Source organism: Balaenoptera physalus (assembly GCF_965194825.1).
Source record: "Balaenoptera physalus genome assembly, chromosome: 14".
NCBI classification, from domain to species: Eukaryota; Metazoa; Chordata; class Mammalia; order Artiodactyla; family Balaenopteridae; genus Balaenoptera; species Balaenoptera physalus.
The window spans coordinates 87,384,306-87,396,428 of NC_138893.1; the positions used below are offsets into that span (position 1 = coordinate 87,384,306).

Genomic DNA, 12,123 nt, shown 5'->3' on the forward strand with positions numbered 1-12,123 from the left:
GGTCTTAAAGCGAGTCTCAAATTTAAAAGGCTTGAAATTAGAGTTTGGTCTCTAACCACAGCAGAATTGAACTAGAAATAACAAAAAGCCAGAAAATCCACAAATGTTTGGAAGGGGAGCAACATAATTCTAAACCTCTTCAAAGAAGGTTTCAGTGGGAATTTTTATATAGTTTGAACTAAAGGATAATGAAAATACAACATAGTAGAATTTATGGGATGCAGTGAGCAGTGTTTAGAGGGAGATCTGTAGCTTTAAATGCGTATATTTGAAAAGAAGAAAGGTTTAAAATCTGCAATCTATGTTCGCCTCAGGAAATTAAAAGCATATGTAGCATGTGGAGGGGAGCAGGGGATACATGGGAATTCTGTACTTGCTATGAACCTAAAACTGCTCTGAAAAATAAAGTCTATTTAAAAAATAAAAAGCGCTCACATATATGGTCAAATGATCTTTGACAAAGGTGCAATGATGACTCAGTGGGGAAAGGACAGTCTCTTCAACAAATGGTGTTGGGAAAACTGGGTATCCATGTGCAAAAGAATGAAGTTGGACCGTTATCTTATACCATATACAAAAATTAACTCAGAATGGATTAAAGACTTAAACGTCAGACCTAAAACTATAAAACTCCTAGAAGAAAACATAGGGGAAAATCTTCAGGTCATTGCTCTTGGTAATGAGTTCTTGTTTATGACACCAAAAGCACAGGCAACAAAAGCAAAGATAGGCAAATGGGGCTACGTCAAACTTACAAACTTCCATTGCAGGGGGCACAGGTTCGATCTTTGGTCAGGGAACTAAGAGTCCCACATGCCCCACTGTGCGGCCAAAAAAAAAAAAAGAAAAGAACTTTTGTGCATCAAAGGACACAGCAGAGTGAAAAGGCAGCCTATGGAATGGAGAAAATATTTGCAAATCATATATGTGATAAGATACCCAGAATATCTAAAGAACTCCTACAACTCAGTAACAAAAAAATCAAACTGATTAAACAGTCCAACAAGCATATGAAAAGATACTCAACATCACTAATCATCAGAGAAATGCACTTCAAAACCACAAGATGTCACCTCACACTCATTAGGATGGTTAATATTTGGGAAAAAGAAAATAACAAGTGTAGGTGAAGATGTGGAGAAATCAGAACCCTTATGCACTATTGGTGAGATTGCAAAATGGTACAGCCCCTGTGGAAAACAGTATGGAGGTTCTTCAAAAAAGTGAGAATGGGACTACCATATGATTTAGCAATCCCAGTTCTGGGTGAATATCCAAAAGAATTGAGAGTAGGGTCTCAAAGAGGTGTTTGCATACTCACGTTCACAGCACATGTGAACGTTCCTGTTCATTCATAATAGCCAAGAGATAGAAGCAACCCAAATGTTCATGGACAGATGAATATTAATCTTTAAAAGGAGGAAAATCCTGTCATATGCTACAACATAGATGAAACTTGAGGACATTATGCTAAGTGAAATAAACCAGTCACAGGACTTCCCTGGCAGTCCAGAGGTGAGGACTCGACACTTCCACTGCATGGGGCACGAGTTTGATACCTGGTCAGGGAACAAAGATCCTGCATGCCTCACAGCATGGCCAAAAAAAGAAATAAACCAGTCACAGAAAGACAAATACTGTATGATTCTACTTATATGAGTTACCTAAAGTAGTCAAATTCATAAAACAGAAAATAGGATGCCGGTTACTAGAGATGTGAGGGGAGGAGAAAGGGGAGTTGCTGTTTAATGGATACAGGGTTTCAGATTGCAAGATGAAAACGTTCTGGAGGTCTGTTTTACAACACTGTGAAAATAGTTAACACTACTGAACTCTATACTTAAAAATGGTTAAAATGGTATATTTTATGTGTTTTGTTACCTCACACACACAAAAGCAAATTAAACTCTAAGAAAGTAGAAAGAAGGAAAACAAAAAAATCCTAAAGTTTATAAAGGAGAAATTTCTGTGAAAACAGTGATCTGTGGATTAGCCCTACACTATGGTTAAATGTGCTTTTTTGTGTACACGGGACAACATCTTTATACATGTTTTAAAGTTTATTGCTATTATTGCTGATGCTCAGGTCAGCATTATAATGTACAGATAAAATATATAAAAATAAGAAATCACTATGTTCTTTACGTGAAACTAATACTGTAAGTCAATTGTACTTCAATAGAAAGGAAAAAGTGGAAATACTTTTCCATTTTTCATTAGGATGTTTGTCTTCTTATTATTGAGTTTATTAAATATTTTAGATACAAGTTCTGTATCAGAAATATTAATTGCAAATATTTTCTCCCAGTGTGTAGCTTCACTATTTATTCTCTTAATAATGTTTTTGGATGACCTGAGAATTTTGGCTTTTACAGTTAAGCATGTGTTTCATCTTGAATTAAATTTTGCAAATAATGTGAGGTAAGATTTGAGGGCTTATTTTTGTCCACATGGTTCCAGCACCATTTGTTGAAAATAATTTCCTTTCCCCATTAAATTGCTTTGGTGCCTTTGTCAAAAATCTATTGACTATATAATTATGGATTTATTTCTGGACTTTTAATTCTGTCTCATTGATCTGTTTGTCTATCTTTGTACAAACCACATTGTCATGATTACTATAGATTTATAGTAAGCCTTGAAAGTAAGGAAGTATAGTTACTCCAAATTAGTTCTTTTTCAAGAGTGTTTTGGTTGTTCTAAGATTTTTGTGTTTCCATATAAATTTTTGAATTGTTAATCCACTTTTTTTTAAGCTGCTGTGATCTTTATTGGAATTGATTGAGCTCTATTTGAGGAAAATTGACATCTTAACAATACTGAGCTTTGCAATCCATGAACATGGTATATTTCTCTATTTATTAAGGTCTTTTTTAACTTCTCTCAGCAATGCTTTGTAATTTTCAGTGTAGAGAGCTTATATATCTTTTGTTAAATTTATTCCTAAGCATTTATATTTTTAATAATATTGTAAATGGAATTTTAAAATTTCATTTTCCAATTGTTCAATGCTTGAGTGTGTGTGTGTGTGAGAGAGACAGAGAGAGAGAGAGAGAGATTGCTTTTCTATGTTGACTTTATAACTTACAACCTTGTTAAATTTCTTTGATAATGTCCTCCCTTCTCTTTTCTCTCCTCTTTTCCTGAATCTTCTATTAGTCATATTGGGCTTCCTGATTGATTTTGTCATTTTCTTACTTTTTCTTTACTATTTTCCATCTATTTGTCTTTTGGTTCTCCTTTCTAGGTGATTTTCCCTGATTTTATGTTCCAGCTCTTAGAACTTTTTTTTATTACTGTGTTATGGTAAACAGCTTCTAAGATACTCCCCAACGATCCATATCTCTGTGTAGTCCCTTCTCAAATTCTATCAAGGTTGGTCTGTATGACCAACAGAGTAAGGTGGAAGTGATGATGTATGACTTCTAAGCCTGCTTCTGACTTGCTCTTTTCTGGATCAATTACTCTGAGAGAAGTCAGCAGCCATGTCATGTATCCCAATGGAGAGGCCCACATAATGAGGAGCTGAGGCCTCCTGTAAACAGCTAGGACTAACTTGCCAGCCAGGTGTTTGAGCCATCTTAGAAAGGTGACCCTCCCACCCCAGTCAAATCTTCAGATGACTGCAGCCCCAGCTAACATTCTAACTGCAATCTTATGAGGGACCCCCCCTAACCACCTAGATAATCCACTTCCAAATTTCTGATCCATAGAAACTATGAAATAATACATGTTATTTTTTAAAATTTATTTTATTGCAGTATAGTTAATTTACAAGTTGTGTTCATTTCTGCTGTACAGCAAAGTGATTTAGTTATGCATATATATATTCTTTTTCATATTCTTTCCCATTATGGTTTATTACAGGATATTAAATATAGTTCCCTGTGCTATACAGTAGGACCTTGTTGTTTATCCATTCTATACATAATAATTTGCATCTGCTAATTCCAAACTCCCAGTCCGTCCGTCCCCTACCCCGCACCTTGGCAACCACAAGTCTGTTATCTATATCTGTGAGTCTCTTTCTGTTTCATAGATAAGTTCATTTGTGTCATATTTTAAATTTGATATATAAGTGATATCATATGATATTTGTCTTTCTCTGTCTGACTTACTTAGTATGATAATCTCTAGGTCCATCCATGTTGCTGCAAATGGCATTATTTCATTCTTTTTTAATGGCTGAGTAATATTCCATTTATATATGTACCACATCTTTTTTATCCATTCCTCTGTCAATGAACATTTAGGTTGTTTCCATATCTTGGCTATTGTGAATAGTGCTGCTATGAACATAGGGGTGCATATATCTTTTGGAATTATAGTTTTTTCTGGATATAAGCCCAGGAATGGGATTCCTGGATCATATGGCAACTCTATTTGAAATAATACATGTTTATTCTTGTTTTAAGCCACTAAGTTTTGAGGTAATTTATCACATAGCAATAGATAACCAATAGATGCTATTATATTTTTGATTTCCAAGAGCTCTTTCTTATTCTCTGACAGTCCCATTTTAATAGCATGTTGTCCTTGTGAAGATAAAGAAACAAAACATCCAGTAATCAACATATAAACATCTAAAAATGTAGATTTGTGCATAAATCACTGATGTAATTTCCTTTATATCAAATCACATATCAAGTAGCTGAATGATCATGATAGTAAAGTCCCTAGTTCCTATGTACCAATGATAACTGATAAATAATTACTATTCCATTATAAGGTGAGAACATAACTAATAAGACTGTAGTCCACAAATAATCATTGATTTAGTGCAGTGGTTCTCAAGAGGGGCAATGGGCATTTGGCAATGTCTGGAGACACTTGATTGTCAAGTCTGGCTGAGTGCTACTAAGATCAGAAATGCTGCTAAGCATCCTACAATGCACAGGACAGCCCCCTACAACAAAGAAATATCCTGTCCAAAATGTCAATAATGACAAGGTTGAGAAACCCTGGTTTAGTATAAACCTAAGAAGACAAACAGAATTCTGAAAGATCAATTGTATTAATATTTTAAGCAGTGATTTGAGTGGTAAAACAGACTACGTGCTGAGGGAATGGAGACAAAAAGCTTCTCCAAAATCAATCATCCCTTTCTCTTTGCTGCCTTAGCATTTTGTTTATAACTATTATAAATTGGAAAAAAATCTATAATGTAATGTATTACAGTTATTTATTTGTTTCCCCCCCTACATCGTGAGTAGTCTTAACTGTTTATTCCTGGTGTCTTGGTCCTTAGTAGGTTTTTGTTGATTGTATAATATGAGAAAAAGTGACTGTGAGTTAGAGAGGTACAAAAGGTACAAATTGAAAGAAGCCCAACCCCTTCCCTTCCCTCAAACTCTATAATTATGGCAAATGATTGATTGATAAATAGAACCCAAAAGGTAAAGGAGTAAGAATGAGAAAGAACATGGGTTATATACTATTTCCGCTGTGTGCCTGAGAATTTTTTTTAAATTTAATTTAATTAATTTATTTATTTATGGCTGTGTTGGGTCTTCGTTTCTGTGCGAGGGCTTTCTCCAGTTGCGGCAAGTGGGGGCCACTCTTCATCGCGGTGCGCTGGTCTTTCTTGTTGCAGAGCACAGGCTCCAGACGCTCAGGCTCAGTAATTGTGGCTCACGGGCTTAGTTGCTCCGCGACATGTGGGATCTTCCCAGACCAGGGCTCGAACCCGTGTCCCCTGCATTGGCAGGCAGACTCTCAACCACTGCGCCACCAGGAAAGCCCTGCCTGAGAATATTTACTTCTATCTATCTACCTTCCTTTGTGCCAGGCAAGACTAACATATTACATTCACTCTCACTTGATCCCTGTTAAGGCTCTAAACTCAAGCGCAAAGGCTGTCTGGTGTGTCTTTGTTCCCCTTTGTATCTTCAGTGCCTAGCACAGTACCTGGCCATGCCAGGAATCTTTAAAACAATCTTATGAAGTAGCTATAACACATGTTCATGATTACAATTTTTTAGGGGCTTTGAGCTAATCGTATCACATGTATTGCCTCATTTAATCTTCACCACAACACTATGGGCAAATACTGTTAACCTATAGTACAGATAACGATAACAGCTTGTAAGTTTATTCATCACTCAATGACATTGTTCTAAGCACTTTACATACATTAATTTATTTAATCTCAACAAACCTATAAGGTAGTCACTATCATTATCTTCATTTTAAAGAGGAGGAATCTGAGGTACAGAGAGGTTAAATGAGTTAACTCATCTGATGTTACCTAGTTAGTAAGTGACAGCTTTGAACCCAGGTGATCTGTCTTCAGAGGCCACACAATTAACCCCTTCACAACATTGCCCTCCGTAGACAATATTAGCAAAATTAAGTAACTTGCCTTAAGTTACAAAGCTAATAAAGAGTGAAATTGGTATTTAAGCCAGGACTTTGAAATTCTAAAGCTCGTACTTCTTTTATTAGTCTAATTACCTCTCTAAAAATAGAAATATTCTACATTTTCTTTGTGGCAAGTTTAAGATCTTTCTTAGTAAAAGTGTCATTTTTTGATAAAAATCAGCCTAGACTATCTACCCCTTCTTCAAATGTGTAAAACTTATCACTTAACTAGAAAATGCAAAACAGTATGTATATTTTTTCTGCTATGTATTTTTGGGAACCCAAAAGATAGGTCTCATGACAGTAACGTCCTACTGGGCATAAAAACTCGCAAAGTTCCTGTTAAATAATCACAGATAAATTTATTAATGGAAAGATTAGGGTATAACTTAACAACTATCACCAGAAGTAAAATGCTATAAAGATAATTCCTATGAGTTGTGTCCTATGAGACGCAAACCCATAGAGGAAATTTATCAGGGAGTGTCCTTCGGATCAATGCCTGTGGAGGATTGGAAGGAAGCAGGATTAGACAGGAATAAACTGAGCTGCAATGGAATCACAATATGGTGTCTTCGTGTGACACCATAGAGAGTTCTGAAGCAGTTGTCCCTTCAGAGTTGTCCCAAGTGGAGCATGAGGTCCGAACCTTTATACCCCCACACAGATGAGTCTTTGGCTGTGAGCTATCCTGGGAACGGAGCATGACCTTGGATGATGTGGCTTCTTCATCTAAGAAGTTGTAGCTATCAGCCAACCTTCCCAGTACCTGGAGGAATAAGTCCTCCAGTTCTAAAGGGGGAATCTGGGCAACACAGTACAGCACAGCATCCATAACAGTCCACCTTTGTGCCTCTTAGATCCATTTGCTTCATATAAATTCTGGAAGCAGCTTTTTCAGGACACTGGAGGGTTCTTAGGGAAAACTTATGAGGGGAGGGTCAGTGGAATGAACTGCAGCTGCTTCTGCTGCAACTGGTAACAAGATATAATCAAAACTCGTCAAATTCCTCCTTTGTTATCAATGTAGTTTTCTCTCATCCATAGCTAACACCACTACTGGTCTAGATGGCTTAGTTGGAGGATTGACCCAGATCTTCAACCATGAGGATCTGAGTCCCTGGTTACCATGCACTTCTCAGGCCTAACTGCTAACTTTATCCATTTACCATCAAAACTGGGTAAGGAAGTACTAAGAGAAGCCTCAGTAGGTCACCTGGATTTCAAAGATAGTCCTCCGTGTCCCCATTGTGTAGCAGCAGCCCTCTCTCCTCCTGCTGATCAGGTCCATTTCCCCCACCTAGATGGTTACTTCTTATTGACTGTTCATCCCTTGGCACAAAGGGCTTAAAGTGCCTGAATGATGAGAACCATAGCTTAAAGTTTAATAGGATTCTTACTGTGTCCCCTGGTGGAAACATTTCCCCAAGGGTACCATAACATCTAAATCTGCAAAACACAGTTGCAGGGATAGGAAGCACAAATTCCCCAAGTAGCCTTGATGTTAAGTGTGTCCTAGCCTACTTCCTTGGTTCCTGGACTCATATATTCTCCACATATTAAGGCACAGAACAATATAGAAGTTACTGATCTGGCATGTATACTGCATCCTGGCAGTTGGTGTGCCAACCTCGGTATATCATATCCAAGCTTGTACCTCAGCTGTGCCTTCGATAGACCCTTCTATCATTCTATAATGTTGGTGGCATCTAGGGTCACCAGTGGATCCCATCGTCATGTGCCACTGCTGAATCTCCTTGCTGTAAAGTGGCCTAATATAGTCAACCTGCCTCCAAAGTCTCCTTGAAGAATGGTGCCATATCAGCGGCACAGCAGTGAGCTCTGTTGCTAGCATATGGGACATTTGGCAACATCAGTAGCTAAAGTAGCCTTGGTCAGTGGGAACCCATGCATAGTCTCCCTCTCTGTCGTTATGGCTACTCCTCCATTAATTCATTGTGCTCTCATTAGGGTAGCCCGTGACAGAGGCTGACTAATACCTGCCCGTCATTTAATCTACCTAGTTGTTAGTACCTCTTCTGTACTGGATGCTTTCTGATTGGCATTGGCATTTGACACAAAGATTTTCACACTTTGCATCTTCTCTCACTGGTCCATTCATGTGCCTTTACCCCAGACTTCTTACTCCCCAGTCTTCCAATATTTTCTATTTTAGGCCCCTTATCAACTTACCAATACATTTACCACTACCCATGAAACTGTGTGTAGCCTAACCTTGGGCTACTTCTCTTTCTACACAGGGTAAATGACCAGGTACGCCACCTGAAGCTCTGCTCATTGGGAGGATTTCCTCTCACAGCTATTTTCAAGGCTACCCCTGATTGGCATTTCAGTGCAGCTGCCATCCATTTTTGACTTGAACCTATATAAGAGGCCAACCCACCTATGAACCCAGCTTGATCTTATTCCTGCTTTGTCAGTCATAAAGAACACTCTCTACCCCCCGCCATACGGCCATAGTTTTGAGCTGAGGGAGAGATGTCAGTCCATCAGTGGCCCATGACATGGGGGTCTGGATGCAGGCTCATGATCCATCGGTACAGTGGACCACTGTGATATTCTGTGAGATGTCCAGCTAGTCCAAGTGTCTTCAGATTATATTATGGCAGAGGGTAGAAGATTTAACATAGTCCTGAGAATAGACTAAATGTATACTGTTATCCGTTCCAAGAGAACATAACCTGTTTCTGATTCTCCTTTTTGATAGGGATGGAAAAGAAAGCACTTGCCAGCTCAGTGCCTGCCTACCACATACCTGAAGCTGTGTAACTCTGCTCCAGCAAAAGTACTATATCTGGCATAGCTGCTGCAAGTACAACTACTACTTCGTTGAATTTGTGATAGTCTACTCTCAGCCCCCAGAATCCGTCTGGTTTTTGCAAGATCCAGACTGGTCAATTAAATGGAGATACACTGGGGACTAGTATCCCTGCATTCTTCAGGTTTTTAAAGGTACTACTAATCTCTGACATTCCCCCCAGGATGAAATGTTTTTGATTTGTTGGCAGATGGGGGTGGGTAGCTTTAGCAGTCTCCACCTGGTCTTCCCCATTGCAATAGCTCCTATCACACAGGTCAAGAAGCCAATGTGGGGTTGTGCTACCAATTATGTCCATTCTAATTACACATTTAGGGACTGGAAAAATGACCACTGTGAGCTGGGTCAAGATTCCATTTAATACCTGATCACCTAATGCCCCACTAACAGGGAGGCCATGATGATGCTTTGGATCTCCATGTATCAAAGTTAATTAGACCCTGTAACTGACTGTCCTTGAAATGTCTGAATACTCTCCTTTCCCCAGAATATAGTACCTGAGTTCATGGCCATCAGTCCCTTTGGGTAAGCATTAGAGGAATCAGTGCTGTATATACTTGCCATGGTGTCACAGGGTCTTATTTCAGAGCACCTAACCTCTCTTTTAGTCAGTGGGTTCCAGGTCTGAAAACTGGCTCAGGTAAGGAAACTGGAGCCAACTGTCTGATTAAAGGGTTGCAACTTTCAGTCCCACCCATGACCTCCAGGGAGGGAGAGATGGGAGAGGGGCTAGAGATTAATTTCAATTACCAGTGGCCAATGATTTAATCAATCATACCTATGTAATGAAGACTTCAAAAAACCCGCAAAGGACAGAGTTCAGAGAGCTTCTAGGTTAGGGAACCAGAAGCTTCCATGTGCCACCGTGCCAGGCCCCAAACTCCACGAGAACAGAAGCTCCTTTGTTCGGGACCTCACCTCGTGTATCTCTTCATCTAGCTGGAGTTATACCCTTTTATAATAAATTGGTGATCAGGTAAGTAAAATGTTTCTCTGAGTTCTGAGAATTGCTCTAGCAAATTAACTGAACCTGAGGAGGTGGTCATTGGAAGCTCCAATTTACAGCCAGTCGGTCAGAAGCACAGGTAACAACCTAGGTTTGCGATTGGCATCTGAAGTGGAGGGAAGCCTTGTGGGACTGAGCCTTTAACCTGTGGAATCTGATGCTAGCTCCAGGTAGATAGTGTCAGAATTGAGTTGAATTGTAGGACACCCAGCTGGTGTCAGAAACTTTCTGGTTGGTGTGGGGAAATTCCTCACCCCTACCCTGCCAACCCCACCCCCTCCAACACACAATGGAATTGGGTGCAGAACTGTTACCAACTATCTTACCTCTGAAGATGCCACTCTATAACTTTGCCCTGCATTCCATTCTGACCTTCCTCATTATGATAATTGTACCACCTGGCTTCTGATGGCTGAACACCTCCACCTGTCCTCTATTATTTTGGGACCCCCCCCCCCGCATCATTCCCATTGCTATTTGTGAACCCAATTCTGTAACAACATTCTACCATCACCTCTGCCCTTTAGAGGAGAGCTACCACTGATAGCTCAGAGATGCTGTCCCTCTTACCGGCATATTCTTCATTGCTTTGGCCTTCCTTCGGAACAAAGTCATTTGGTAGGTTTTTAGGGCTTACACAAACTGTCCATTCTAGCATGCTAACTTCCTTAAACTTTTTGACCCCTTTTCCACTGCCTGCCATAGTAGTTCTAGCATTTCTACTTAAGAGGAGCTGTCACTTTTTCCAAGCTGCTAAGAGCCATTCTAGAAGCATGTCAACACCTTCTCCCGGAGTTCTTGCCAGGGTGATAAAACCTTTATCCCAGAAGAGTACTTCTGTTGCAGGAATGGGGACCCCTTCCAGGGCCCAAGAGTGGGCTCTTGTCTAACACTAAGAAGTGAATTGTCTGAGGAGGTACACGTGCTGACAAAGCAAGAGACTTTATTGGGAAGGTGCACCCAGGCAGAGAGCAGCAGGGTAAGGGAACCCAGGAGAACGGCTCTGCCACATGGCCCATAGTCTCAGGGGTACTGGGGTTAGTTTCCAGGTTGTCTCTGGCCAATCATTCTGACTCAGGGTCCTTCATGGTGGTGCGCACATTGCTCAGCCAAGATGGGTTCCAGCAAGAAGGATACTGGGACATATGGACTGGCATCTCCTCTCTCCTTTGGACTTTCCCGAATTCTTCCAGTCAGTGGTAGCTTGTCAGTGGTAAGGTCCTTCCTTACCAGGACCTCCTGTTGTAAGATAACTCATGCAAGTGTTTACTCTCATGCCTGGCCAGGGCAGGTGGTTTTGGTCATTGGTTCCCCTAACACTTCCATATTGATAAACACTTCCATATTGATAAACACTTCCTTATCCAACTTTATGTTTTTCCTCCATCCCTTGATCTAGCACTCTTAGAGTTAAGGCACATAGACACTCTCTTGGCTTCTGAGGTGCATGACAGCTAAGCTCTGCAGAAACCTTCACCTTTCCTCCTTAGCAGCCCCAACACTTTCCTGTTGGTTTATATTGTAACTTTAATTATGGATCTGGTGGCTAGGTAGGGTGGCAGGGCAGACCTTGAGGGAGTGTGCATGTGGTTTTAAAGGGCAGAGGCTTCTTAATCATCTTCAAGCCAGAGGAAAGCATTAATTCTTAAGGAGTGGGCCTCTTCTTTTTTTTTTTTTTTTAAACGTTTCTTTTAATTAATTAATTTATTTATTTTACATTTATTTTTGGCTGTGTTGGGTCTTCGTTTCTGTGCGAGGGCTTTCTCCAGTTGCGGAGAGCGGGGGCCACTCTTCATTGCGGTGCGCGGGCCTCTCACCGTCGTGGCCTCTCCCGTTGCGGAGCACGGGCTCCAAACGCGCAGGCTCAGTAGTTGTGGCTCACGGGCTTAGTTGCTCCGCGGCATGTGGGATCTTCCCA

At 40.2% G+C, this 12,123-nt stretch overlaps 1 protein-coding gene and 1 long non-coding RNA gene across 2 annotated transcripts in view; one reads left to right on the forward strand and one right to left on the reverse strand.

The window, feature by feature from the left end:
• Window positions 1-12,123, forward strand: part of LOC309642742 — a 335,590-nt gene that overhangs the window by 221,396 nt on the left and 102,071 nt on the right. The gene's annotated exons all lie outside the window — the stretch shown is intronic.
• HKDC1 (hexokinase domain containing 1) overlaps window positions 1-12,123 on the reverse strand; it is a 265,615-nt gene that overhangs the window by 114,222 nt on the left and 139,270 nt on the right. The window lies entirely within an intron of this gene.